Consider the following 14,557-nt stretch of genomic DNA (forward strand, 5'->3'; position numbering starts at 1 on the left):
GGCTTAATGATTTCATCGTCCAGCCTCTCACACAGTTTGGGCATCCAATGGCCCTGAATGTTCCACCACACATTAACTCTGTAAATTTGGACTTGTTTTTTATAAATGTTCAGAACCTCATTTTTTTTCTCATCTAGAAAATGTGTCTTATCTTATCAATCGTGTCTTATTGTGCAAGCTACATGTCCTGTAGCCCGCCAGGCTCCTCTGTCCATGGAATTCTCCAGGCAAGGATACTGGAGTGGATTCCCTTTTCCAGAAGATCTTCCCGACCCAGGGACTGAACCTGAGTCTCCTGCATTACAGGCAGATTCTTCACCATCTGAGCCACCAGGGAAGCCAGATCTATAAAATAGGGTAATATTATTGAGTTTATGAATTGTTTTAAAGATTAAATAAAATAAACAATTCAGATTAACACAGTTCCTGATACTTACTACATCTTCATAGATTTGCTCCCTTTCTCTGTCTAGAAAATTGCAGTTTTAAAAAAAATCAAATTAATTCAGAATTTGCCTTTAAAACTGCATTTAAATAAGAGAAAGCTTTTTTGAAACAGCAGTATAAAATAGTTTTTCATAAACATCATAAAATAATAGCCATTTATTTGGGATAATGAATTCACAAACACATTTAAATTATATAATTTAATAGTCCAGGTGTTGGTATAGCTTAAGAAGACCAGAAGGCAGAGATTGATATTCACTAAATACAACTATTTCTCATTCAGAATAAAGAGGATGATTAGAAACATAATAACAAAAATTTATTTATTATGAATTATTTTTCATAAAAGCATGGATTTTTCTGATTATGAGTTATAATTGTAACAATCTCTATAACACATTGGTAACATAAACAACAAATCTATTTGTCACTGACCCCAGGCCTGGTTAGCACATAAATAAGAAATGAAAAGAATGTAGTAACCCAAAGGTCATCCTGGTGAATAACCCCCACATTGTTATTATTGTTTAATGGGTACGCATGATAAATTAATGTCATGTTAATGGATAATCAGTTTATCTTCTATTGACCCAGAGCATGCAAAAGTGTTCATTTGACTTTAAGTTGCATTTCTAGTTTTTCCAAACCTCAGTTACTCTTAGTTGTCCTTGCTTTATGGACCTGACCCTAACTGCAGGGTGACCAAAATTTGCGGAAGCAGCAAATAGCAACTGAAAATATTTAAAGTTGTTTCCTGAAAATAATTATTCATTAGCGTACATGTATAAACTAAAAACCTGAAATAGGATGAGGGTTGCTATTCCAGTCTAAAACAATAGCAAGTTTGTTCATACAATAATCATCCTTTGAATCAATTATTTTTCTGATTAGATTACACTCATAAAGAAATGAATACAGTGCCCTTTTAGTTATGAAAAAAAAGCCCACCTTCTCTCTGTACATTTTAATGATTAGCAAAGCTATCTCATGGTTTGGATGGAAGCCCAGGAAATGATCCAAATGGGATTATATTTTTTTAATCTATTAGGATAATGTACAACTTGCTTCCATTCTCCACCCTATCCCATCTAACTTGGCAAGTATTGTTAGCAGACCCTGAAATAGTGATATTCCAGAGACAGACTCACATAGTTTATCATCTCCAGACGCTATGTCTGTCATAGCCTGAAATCTTAAGAAGAAAGTCTTGCTGACTAGAAGAGAATTCATGTGTTTCAGAATTTGATTGATTATAGGCACCCAGTTAATAGTGTGATCAGCATTATGCAAACACATAAGGGTCATAGCCTTGGTTGCACATATACACAAACATACACTTTGAAAAGCAACAACAGGTATTGGGTTTCAAATTCATAATCACAATGCAGAAAAACCGAAGGTGACTTAGAGGAGCCATTGTTTTTCAGCATCTGTTCTTAATCGTCACGCTTAGCTCAATAAGCACCAACACCCAGGAGGAGAGATATGCGTGTTTACAGTCATCAGGAGGACCGAGGCAACCATCCATCTGAAACACTTCTAGAATTAAAGAGGCCAGAAAGAAAAATGGGCAAATCTGGCTCAGAGAAGAAATTGAGACCTTGCTTTCTGCCAAGATGACTCTGCCTAGACATGACCATGGCTCTTGAGAGACTCAGGGATAAAGGAAAATGTGCCAGTCACAGCAGAGAAAGAGGATGCTATACTTTCTTTTCCCAATAGATATTCATGGTTCCCAATGGGCATCATAGGTTTTTGGGGGTAGGGGGCAATATGCCACAAGCTAGGAAGACATCTTTATTTGATTCCTCAGTTGGAACAGGATGTTGAGACCACTAGGAGAGAAAGCCTTGTCTGCAGATCCTCTGCAGTGGAATACAATAATCTGATCTGCCTGCCAGAAATACAAGCAATCCAGGAAGGATGGATCTTTAGCCACTCTTGTTTCACTTTAGACTCTTGTGAGTCTGTTGAGAGACTGTGGCACTGTGGGCAATTTATATCAACCATAGATTGTTAACTGTGCTTTATCTTGGTTTAGTTTATTTTGTGAGATACTTTGGTCAGAGAATTGACAGGCATAAACATATGACTGTCCAATAGAGCATTTATTGCCTGTTTTCTGATGGGACTTAACATCAAGAATCTATTACCTATCCTTTCTAACTGAGGGGCAAAAACTCTGTAACTTCTAATATAGGTTAGCAATAGTTGAAAGTGAAAGTGAAATCACTCAGTCTTGTCTGACTCTTTGCGATCCCATGGACTGTAGGCTTCTAAGTCCATGCGATTTTCCAGGCAAGAGTACTGGAGTGGGTTGCCATTGCTTTCTCCAGGGGATCTTCCCAACTCAGGGATCGAATCTGGGTCTCCCACATTGTAGGCAGAAGTTTTTACCTTCTGAGCCATCAGGGAAGTCACAGCAATAGTTGAGTTATCCTCAACTAGAGTCTTATTCTATCAACTACTTTGTGCATAAAAGGAATAAGACAGGCGAAAAGACCATTTTCCCTTTTATGTTAAACACTTCTGTCTTTTGCTTCTTAAAAATAAGAATAGATAACTTGGATTAAGATTTTTAAATTAAGAAATGGACAAAAATTAGCCCCACTGCGGGAATGAGAGTTTTTCCTTACCTGTGAAGTAGAAGCCCTACTAGAGAGGATCTCTGGGGCCTGGCTTCATGAAAATAGGCTAGATTTAGTGAGCCTATTGAATTTAGCAAAGAGGAATTATTTGGAGTGTGCTTAGGAAAAGTGAATTGGGGATCTATTTGGCATTTACTTATTTATTCAAGACATTGCTTTGCCAACAAAGGTCTGTCTGGTCAAGGCTGTGGTTTTTCCAGTGGTCATGTATGGATGTGAGAGTTGGACTGTGAAGAAAGCCGAGTGCCAAAAAATTGATGCTTTTGAACTATGGTGTTGGAGAAGACTCTTGAGAGTCCCTTGGACTGCAAGGAGATCCAACCAGTCCATCCTAAAGGAGATCAGTCCTGAGTATTCATTGGAAGGACTGATGCTGAAGCTGAAACTCCAATACTTTGGTCACCTGATGTGAAGAGCTGACTCATTGGAAAAGACCCTGATGATGGGAGGGATTGGGGGCAGGAGGAGAAGAGGACAACAGAGGATGAGATGGCTGGATGGCATCACCGACTCAATGGACGTGAGTCTGACTAAACTCCGGGAGTTTGTGATGGACAGGGAGGCCTGGTGTGCTGCGATTCACGGGGTCGCAAAGAGTCAGACACGACTGAGCAACTGAACTGAACTGAACTGTTTATTCAAATAAAAATTTATAGAGCACCTTTTCTGTGCCTGGCCCTGCTCTGGCAATGGGTTCTAGTAGAGAATAAGATACACTTCCTATCTTCATGTAGTTAACAGTCAACAGATTAGCAAATGCACATTGAGCACATCTCATGCACCAAGCAATGAGATGTCCTGGGTATGGTGTGCAGATGAACAGAAATTGTCCTATCTTCAATGAGCTTGCACATTATTGGTGAAGTTGGGTCAAAACATTCATTATCATTCCAGGCCATGTTTGATAAGGGTTGTAATAGAATCAAGGACTGGAGCACATAGAACTCTTTTAATCAATTCTTGGTATTAACTTTTTATTTTTGGAGAGCTTTCCTCTGGGAAACACTGGTTTCATAAATATTAATTCCATCAGAAAGGAGCTATAGATTTTAGCTTTTGTCTTGACTGAAGCAGAGTTCCACTGTGTTTATGTAATATTCCCTGTGAACAGGATTCCTGAGGTTTCCTTTTGTCTATGAACATGCAAATGAAGCTTCCTTATTCATGCTGCTGGCTTTGCCTGAGTTAAGCATGGTGACTGCCGGCTGCAGAGACCCTCTGAATGAATAGATGCTGGTAGGACAAGGGAATGTTATAACTTATTGTCATTTGAGGCTCCTGCATTGCCTCTAGCACCCATAATCCAAAACCACTGCTTACATATCAACTTTTCTTATTCTGCCCAAAAGGCTTTGACTGAGTTATCCAAAAATTCCTAGAATGTCACAGGAATAACAATTTTGGAATCAACTCATTTATTTATAGGATTTCTCTAGTGCAAAGGAGCTAGTTATTCATAAGTCATGAGCCTCTGTACAAAATTAAAGCAAGCTATAATGAACCTAAAAGTTTCTGACATCCTTACTGCTTACATTTTCCATTTGTTTGTTCATTCAGTTTTGCAATATTTCTGGAAATACATGCAGCTACTAAGCCAGATATTTAGGAATCCAGAGGTGAGGTTGTTTAAATTATTACTTTATGAGGGGTGATTTGTGCTTCCAAATATGTGTTTGTCCTTTAGATCCTTAACCTTTAGCCAATTCCATGTTTGTCATGATTTATTTTCTTTGTATGTTTTTGACCTTCTCTTGGCAGATGGCTTCAACATTATCTTTGTCGAGAATGATTCTGACACTGGCTAGAGAGACGCAATTGTGTTCTGTTTATGCAATACAGAAAGCCAGAGCACTTTTTTTAAGCTGTCGTCATACATCACTGTCAGTATTTTGAACCACTAAATTGTTATTAAAAATTCAGGGACAATAATCCATTTTGAGAATACCATGAGAGAAGCAAATGCTATAATGACTGATTGACATTTCAGGAATAACATCATTCAAGACATGCTAATTTCCCTACAGCCCATTTCCTTGGATAAGTGTCTATTGTATAAATAAGTTTGGCTTCCAACCCTTTCCCAGCATTTGCTTTTGATGAGGGAGTCTTGATATTAAAAATGAAAATCATCTGAAATGAAATTTGCTTGTGTTCTGTAGGGTTCTATAGTAAAAAACCAAAACCAAAACAAACAAACAAAAAAAACACTGCTTCATAGCTAGAATAAATAGCTTTCTTTACCAGCAAGATGTTTTATATCACATGGTTTCCAAGATTTTTCAAGAAACAAAATGCCATGATAAGCAACTTAATTGGCTTGTACCTTATTTCAGGAGTAATGAGCTCTGATAGGAATATACTAGATAGAAAGAGTCAGGCGATTGGAGAGTTTTGGTCCCAACTCTGCCAGAACAAAGCTGTCAACTGACCTTGAATGAGGATTTAATATCTCATAGCTGTAGTTGAATATGGGGTTTTGTTTCCTTGCCATTTTTGTCTTTTAATTAAGTATGCTTGGATCTGTTCTAGCTATTGTAGACTATGATGTGATGATCAGGAAAAAACATAAAAGAATGTTTCACTGATATCCTTTCTCTGTATTCTGTATGGAAAGATACTTTTTATTTTTCATTCAAGAGTGGGAAATTGACCTTCCAGTTCCATGATTTTCAAGGATCTTCATTCCATGAGCCATCTTGATAAGACAAAAGGTTTGCAGATGATTTATCCTGTAACTTTCTCTTATCACTACAAATGAAAAGAAAAAAACAAATGAGTTTGTTAACCAGAAAATATGTTGCTTTTTCAATAAGATGCTAATGAGAATGATCATAAGTGAAGTTCTAATGTTTATTTATTTATTTTTTGTGTGCCTGAAAGCCTAGATTCCAGTATCATGAGGATTGATAGTAATAATTTGCATCTATGTAATGTCCAAGTTTATAAAACACATGCATTAAAAAAAAAACACCTCATTTGACCCTCACAAAACAGAGTATTATCTATCTTTTTGTTTAATAGATGAGAAAGCTGAAGCTGGGTTATGAAAAGTAGAATTCAAAATTCTTGTTTTCTATATCTTAATTCAGCTTGCTTTGCCTTGGACTATGCTGCTTCCATAATCTCATAGCAGGGTAATATAAACCATGAAGTTTCGAGTCCCTTCAACATTATTTTGTAGTTCTTGGATGACATTCTTCCTAAAAAGGTGTATATTTGAAAAAGAACCACTGAGAGAGGACAATATTAACATTGGAGCAACAATTATGATAATAAAGAGCACCTAATGAGCATGAGTTTGAGTAAACTCCGGGAGTTGGTGATGGACAGAGAGGCCTGGTGTGCTGCGATTCATGGGGTCGCAAAGAGTCGGACATGACTGAGCGACTGAACTGAAAGTTTGCATATTTCAGGGGATCCTTGAACCAAGAATCTGACATGGACTTTTACTCTTTGGTTACAGGCATGGAAACCTGTGATAAAAAGGCTGAATGTGTGCTTTCCACAACTGGCATATGGCAGAGCTCGGACTCAGCCCAGGCCTGTCCATGATGTTTATGTGATCCGACACTATATAGGTTTAGACACCACTGGGGAACACAGTGGGCTGTCCTTAATGACTGGAATTTTTCAAAGCACAACGCAATTAGCTCTTAACCAGCAATTATTCTTCCATGGAGGGGAGGGATGTATAAGAGGCAGAAATATAAAATACTGGTTAAAAGTATGGGCTCTGGAGTGAGATCAAATTCCACTTCTTGTTGACCCATTAATATTAGGATAATGGATAATAGTACCCATGTGCACTCTTTAAGAACCCATTTGAGGAATGGGAGTCTCTCTGGAAGGGGCCTCCTTTCTTGTTTCCTACTTAATTGTTATGGAATCAAATTATGCTACTAGCACCTGATCTACTCCCTCACTTTGCAAGGAAATGTATTTCTCCTTCATAGAGTTGTCAAAGCAAAAGTCACAATCATCTGTCACTTAAGCAAGCACATTTTTCTTAAAAAAAAAAAAAACCATCTGGAATACATTAATATCAGAAATGAGAAAGTACCAGTTTTGGGTCCTGCCCTCTCTTCAACCTTGATTATTGTGACTCAGTCAAGATTATTCTAGAATCTGACTTCCAGAGTGCAGACTCAAGGACCAGGACTGTGATAGGTTGGATAGAAATATATAGATCCTAAATATTAGGTTGGGCAAAATGTTCATTCAAGTTTTTCCATAACATTGTACAGACAAACCTGGATGAACTCCTTGGCCAACACAATATATGTTTTGAATCATTTTTACGTGTACTGCATAATTAAACGACTCCAATTCAAGAGGGCAAATGAATTACTGATTGGTCTTGTAATCTGCTACTAGTAACAGGTAACAAGATAGATATGTGGACAGCAGAGAATCTGTCTGGGATTGGCTGCTTCATTTGCAATATTGATTGATATCATGAGACAATAAGGCAGGAGGCAAGTTAGGATGTGTTCAAGAGGACAGAATGGATTTAGAAGAATGATGCCTACTCCTTGTTTGTCATTTTCTGTGTTGTTTCCCAAAAGTCCCTGGCTAAAATCCAAAATCACTTTCTTGTTTTAAACACCAGTGTACTGGGGTGAAGAACTGGAAGTTAATAATGATACAGCACTAGTTTTTATACAGTTAGACATCTATGCACTTGCAATGCATTTGACATGCATTGGTAGACTACTACATGTACTCACAGGTGTGTGAGAGTTAAATGAGACGTCACCTCTAATTTCCTAAATATCACACATAAAGTTGGAAAGTACTTCCTGTAATAGCTATGATCACAATAAAAGCATGTCAATAATTATTATTGCTCAAAGTTGAGACGCATAGGGAAGAGCTAAGAAAATACAAGGCCCGCAGTTGGACTTAAGAAAGGCGAATGCAGGACCTTGCTTTGTCTGCTTTGATTTCTGGTCCCAATTAGTTCTGAGGTCTGGGTTTTCTCCTTGACTGCCGCATTAGGCTTTGTGATTTAATGCTTGTGTGGTTTCATGGTCTCACATGAAAACCAGAAAAATATCTCCTCCCACCAAATGCCAGGAGGATCTGTTGAATGAGAAATGTTCAGTGAAGTTGAAGCTGACGCCTAGTAATACAAATTGTGATTTTTGGCATTGTGAAGACTCAAAATGCAGAACTGAAAATCAGATGCTTTGTGGGGACTGGACACAAAGGCAAAAATAGCCTTATCTTGACTTCTGTCACCTCCTCAGTCGGAACCCCAGAGTTTCCTATCAGTGGCATAGAGACAAATCTCTTGGTCCTGGGAACCAATGGTCCTTTTCTAATGGGCCATCAACACAAAGGAATGCTTGTCATTTTGGGGTCTACTGTGAAGGTTCACTGATAAATGCTTGTTAGCATTTTACAAAAAGAAAATGCTGTAGAAATGAAAGTACTCATAAAATGCCCTCCTCCAAAGGAAAGTCCCTGCCGCCAATTCATTGGTCTTAGGTACAGTGGGTCATGAGGCCCCTATTCAATTAACTTAGGTGAGAGCAGAATTCATTCTTTGCAACCTTTTTCTTTTTCCCAGGGAAAAATGCTTTCAAAACACCATCTGCTTCTCTTGCATCCCCGTGCTTGCTACTCTTCAATGCAACTTTGGCCAAATCCAACAGGAGAGCAGAGGGTTCAGAGGTAGGTAGGTGTCTGACAAGCGTCACAGAACCAGGACAAAAGAAGGTGCTTTCCAGCATGCTCCCACTGGTTCAACACGTGCCGCTTAAAGAAAGCACTGGTCACCTTCCACGCAAGGTGTCCAAGAATGTAATTCTCAAAGATGATTTTTTTCTTGCCAAAAATACAAACACATTCAAAATAGAAACTCTTTTTTTCTTCCTTTTCTCCTAGATCCAACCTAATGAGTGGGATGATTTCAGAACTGCTGAGGAAAACAAATCAATTCTTTTTGGTTTTTAAAAACTAACAAGAAATGCTGAGTGAGTAAAAGGCATCGAGGCAGCGTTCAGTAAATGCACCCACATTGGGAGGGAGGTCAAGTTAGAACTGTGTTTGACTGTTGGAGTTTACTAAAAAAGTTTAAGTACCATTACTGGAGATAAAATATTGTATGTGTGCATTAGCTCTTGGCTAGGTAGCCAATACTCATGTACATGGTATAATTTTTATATATAAATGGATGCACTACAAATCAATGCTCTCTAATCTCAGCTGTGCCCTCGATGCTGCTCAGAAACACTGCTATTCATCTGATTTCCTATCACACTCCCCCTCAGGGCCAGTACAAGTCTTTTGTAACTCTGACTGGATCCACTCCCGAAACCCTCTCTAGCAGATGGCTCCTTCCCCGGAGGCTCCTTAGTTTTCCTCCATCCAAGCAAGACCTTTCTTGTGTGTCTTGGTTTTATAGCTTTTCATCCTTTTGGGGGCTCAGGATTGAAAATCTCCTTGTTCAGTCCTCCAGTGTTATGTTTCACAGCTTCCCAAGTTCCTGTTCTTACTTGCTTCTCTGCGGGAATGTTGCCTAGCTAAGGATCTTTGTTTTCTATGCTCCATAGACTTCCTTGCTGTTGGGACCATGGTTTTGATGACCCTAGGTGGCGTCTGACCTTGACTCATGCAGGAACATTCCAGAGTTTGCTTGCTTCTCTCCTTTGCACCTCCAGTGACATCTTCTTCGTGGAATGAATTCTTCTATTTCAAAATACCTTCCCTCACACCTAGTATTCTTCCAGCTGCTAACCATCTCTCTCTCTCTTTTTTTTTTCACTCCTAAGTTTTTGACAATGGAATTTTTATATGGATTGCTTTTGCTTTCTCACTTTCCATTTGTGTTTTGAACCTTTCCTTGCATTCTGGCAAAAAAAGCAACCTTCCTTTGGCTTCTGGGATACTGCATTTTCCTGGTTTTTCTTCCTTTCTTGTGGATTATTCTCACGCCCTTCATCTTTCTCCCATTCTCTAAAGGTAGATATCCTGTGTGATTAAATGTTAGGACATCTTGGAAATTTCATTTATTTTTGCATTTTAACTAATGTCCTTAAGCCAATGATTCCAAAATCTTTGTCCCTACTCTGTTCTCTCTCCTAAGGTCCAATTCCCTATTCTCAATTCCACTGTCAACATTTACTTGTATATCCATTAAGGCCCCGCCTTGATTTTTCTTTTTTTCCTTTTGACAGTGGGCTTCCCTGTGGCTCAGCTGGTAAAGAATCCACCTGCAACATGAGAGGTCTGGGTTCGGTCCTGGGGTTGGGAAGATTCCCTGGAGAAGGGAAAGGCTACCCGCTCCAGTATTCTGGCTTAGAGAATTCCATGGACTGTATAATCCATGGGGTCACAAAGAGTCAAACACAACTGAGTGACTTTCACTTGATATTTTTAAACTCTTCACATTGTCTCCTCATCAAAGCTCCTCCGCATCTTATCTTCCCTAATTCTGTTAATGACACCATAATAATATTGTCATCAATATCTTAGCACTGGGGCTTCCCTGTTGGTCCAGTGGTTGAAACTCCGTGCTTTCATTGCAGGGACAAGGGTTGGATCCCTTTTCAGGCAACGAAGATCCTGAATACTGCAGAGCAGAAAAAAAGAAAAAAAAAAAAAAAAAACCTTAGGATTATTTTCATTTTCTCCTTTCTCTTGCTATCTTAGTTGATCATGATGCTCTGAAGAACGAGCTTCCCTCTTGTATCTTGTCCATTCCCTCTGAATCTTCATTCCTGCTCCAGCTGCCTTTGTCTAGGCCCTCCTCTTCTCCTTTCTTCTCCATTGGAGTTCTCCTCACTGGTTCCCTATTATATCTATCTTGAGGTGCATCCCCAACACTGCTCTTGGAGTTTTCTTCTTCATACTCAGCTACCATCATATCAAGTGAAGAAGGATATTCTGTATCTTCTGCCTAAAGAGTTGAATTTAAAACACATTTTATATCACTTTACGTCTTTTACAACCTGGTCCCAGCCTCTTTTCCCTTTTATCTTCCCACTACTTTTGTTTACTCACTCTTTGATCAGTCTTTCCTTCCTCCCACTACTTCTATCTGTTGGCATTGAACCCATATTTCATAGACCAGTTCAAGACTCAACAGACCACTATACAATGGCTTCTCTGGGCACCCTATTACTAACAGCTTCTTCCTTCTCCTTCTAGCTTTTTATGCAGAGTCTTCTCACCTTACCCTCAGGTGAGAACTCAAGTTTATTTTAATCTTGACACCCTCAAAGCAGCTGGACCCTGAAGAGGCACTCACTGCTTCATGGAGTACACTGAACTTGGAGTTCATAGTGATGGAAACAAGAACCTAATGTCTATCATTTTGAAATCATTGTAAAAAAGAAACATTTTCAAGGATTCTATTCATCCATGTCCAAATAACAGGATGAGTCATTTTTCATGGCTTATAATTTATTCTATCAGACAGGTGTAAAAAGGCTGTGGAAAGGCAGAGTTGCAAATTAATTATCCACTTAACCTCTGACAAAAGAAAATAATCTGACACCCTTTCAAGAATCTTTCTTTTTCTCGCTTAGTTGGGATAATAATGTAAAATTTTGCTGATGTCTTTCAAGGACAGTGTCACATTTATGGCCCTTTGTCACACAGTCTTCTGCAGCTGAGCAGACTGTGGGTTGGTGATAAAGCGTTGGCAAACAGCTCTTCTGAGAGGAAGACTGGTTTGAATGTCATGTATGGTGATTAAGGAAAAAACTGGGTGATTTCCGGTGGGACAAGCATGTGAATTAACCTAAAGGAGGAGGGCAGGGTTAATGATTCTGAATGAGAAGAGTAAGTAAACATAGATTAGAACTGTGTTTCAGGGGTTGACAATGGGAAATTAACCAAAGCAACTATATACCATCTGATCTCAATTCCAAAGAATTTCCTTGCTGAATTACATAAGTGTTCATTGGATGAATTAATATACACAGAAGTTTGAAGAGTTTTCCTCCCTAGCTTCTTAGCTTCTTTGCTAAGAGAGAAAAACATTAAGCGTAAACCACTTATTTTAAGATTGCTTTAACAATATTGAGCACAAAGCATCATTTGCTTCCTGTCAAGGCAACAAAGCATTTTTTTTGAAGAAATGACAGGAAGAAAAAAGGGAATTTTCCCTCAAATGGGTTTTTGAAGCATTTCAAAAACACGACAGAGTCAACTACCTACAAAAATTTAATCACTGTAAATGTTGAGAGTGACTGACTTCAAGTTCAGTATTTTGAGAAATAATTCCTTAAATGAGTAGCTTGAAGCCTAAATTAACTTTGAAAATGGTCAGTTATTCAGTAGGAAAGCATTTAGAGCTTTCCTTCAAAAATTACATGTAAATCATCTACTTTTTTATGGAACTTGTTAGACAGTCTTGAAAACTGAAATTCTATTCTGCTTTCCTATTGAGTAAACACCAGCCCACAGACAATCAGATTATTTGCAAACATCCTGTATTTAAACAAAAATACCTAAACTATAACCTAATGTAGGTACAGAGGGTAAAGTTGTCAGGAGATGAAAGGCTGGCTGTGACTATGACCCACATGGAATATCAGGCTGTGGTTTTCCTAAACAACTGCCAGTTCTAGCAGGGTTTCCAGGAGAAAACAAAAAATCAAGAGCAGCTACTCTACAAGAGAAATGATCTAACTCCCCAGGCCTGCCCAAGAAAGGCAACCCCATGGGCAACCCAGGGCTGACGTCCCCCAACTCTGGGCCTGAGACTTGGGTGACATCAGCCCTGGTTGCCCAGTATCAGGCATGCCTCTCTCCTCTCAGCCCTCCATGCTACCCTTTGAAAAGCCATCCCACTGCTTTGTCTTCTCACCCTAGTCTGGAGGGAGTTACTGTACTTTCAATTGCTGCTTATTGTTTCTCATCGTCAACTTGAAATCAAATTCCAGCCTTCTCTGATTTACTAAGACTATGCTTCAGCTCATCCCCGGTAGGCTCTCCAGTTAACCAGTCTAAGGTCTCCTTCCTCAGTTCTCATCCTTCTCCATCTCTCCACCATATCTGACAAATTGGGTTAGTAGTTAAATTTCTGTTCTAGCTCCCCTAATGGTAAAATGACAAAATTGGTCATTTTACAAGCAGGTCCTGTTTGTATATTTTAAAGTTAAAAAAGTAAAGCTTCTTTATGTAGTATAATATCATGTATATCAAGCTCCGGGAGATGGTGAAGGGTAGGGAAGCTCGGCGTGCTAAAGTTCATGGGGTTACAAAGAGTTGGACATGACTGAGTGACCAAACAACAACAAATCATGTATATTGAGTAGATAAGTACATATGTGTTAGTGTCACTCAGTCATGTCTGACTCTTTACAACCCCATGGACTGCAGCCTGCCAGGCTCCTCTGCCCATGGAATTCTCCAGGCAGGAGTACTGGAGTGGGTAGCCATTCCATCTTCCAGGGGATCTTTGTGACACAGGAATTGAACCTGGGTCTCCTGCATTGCAGGCATATTCTTTACCCTCTGAGCCACCAGGGAAGCCCAGATGTACATATACAGGTATGCATATATATAGGTATATATTAATTATAGATAGGGATACATGTGAAATGTTAGAAAATATAGTTAAATAGAAGGCTAGGAAGATGGTCATAATCTTACTCACCTACCACTATTTTAAATACCTTGATTTATATCCCTCCTGACATTTTAAACACCTTGATGTATTTATCTCCTGAATGTTAAAAATGAATGTAAATATATACACATTTAGATCAATAGGATCATATACCCATGTTCTATAACTTTCAAAATCATTGATATCTGAAGATCTGTCCATGATGATATATACACCTAGTGTGAAGAGCCAACTCACTGGAAACGACTCTGATGTTGGAAAGATTGAGGGCAGGAGGAAAAGGGGGCGACAGAGGATGAGACGGTTGGGTAGCAGCAATGACTCAGTGGACATGAATTTGAGCAAAATCGGAGGCAGTGAAGGACAGGGAAGCCCGGTGTGCTGCAGTCCATAGGGTCGCAAAGGGTCAGACATGACAGCGACCGAACAACAACTATAATCACCTACATTGCAGGTGGCAAGAATTTTCCGCTCAGCTCTCTGATCTCCGCACTGTTCCCCTGTCATGTCCTGTTCCTCAGGAACAGTCCCTATAAACTACACTTTCTCTTCTCAAGAGCTTCCACATAAGTTAGGCCAGTGGGAGGCAGTGGGAGGATGCAGGATGGAAAGATGGAACCGCCTGAGTGTTTATCTTCATCTCCCTGCTTGTGTAGCCTCTCTGGCAGGACAGGCTGCACAATTTCTGGGCCCTGGCATAATATAGACATGTAGGCCTCTTGTTTAAAAACTATTAAAACTGTTGAGATGACAGCAGAGTGCTAAACCAAGCGTGCCCTGGGGCCCTCTTGAGTGTGCGGTGCCACGGGAGTGCACAGATCATAGACCAAGAAGCTGGCTCTCGTCTCTGGAGCTCCATCTCTTCTGTGACTCTGGT

The sequence above is a fragment of the Muntiacus reevesi genome, chromosome 3 (genome assembly GCF_963930625.1).
Source record: "Muntiacus reevesi chromosome 3, mMunRee1.1, whole genome shotgun sequence".
In the NCBI taxonomy this organism is placed as follows: Eukaryota; Metazoa; Chordata; class Mammalia; order Artiodactyla; family Cervidae; genus Muntiacus; species Muntiacus reevesi.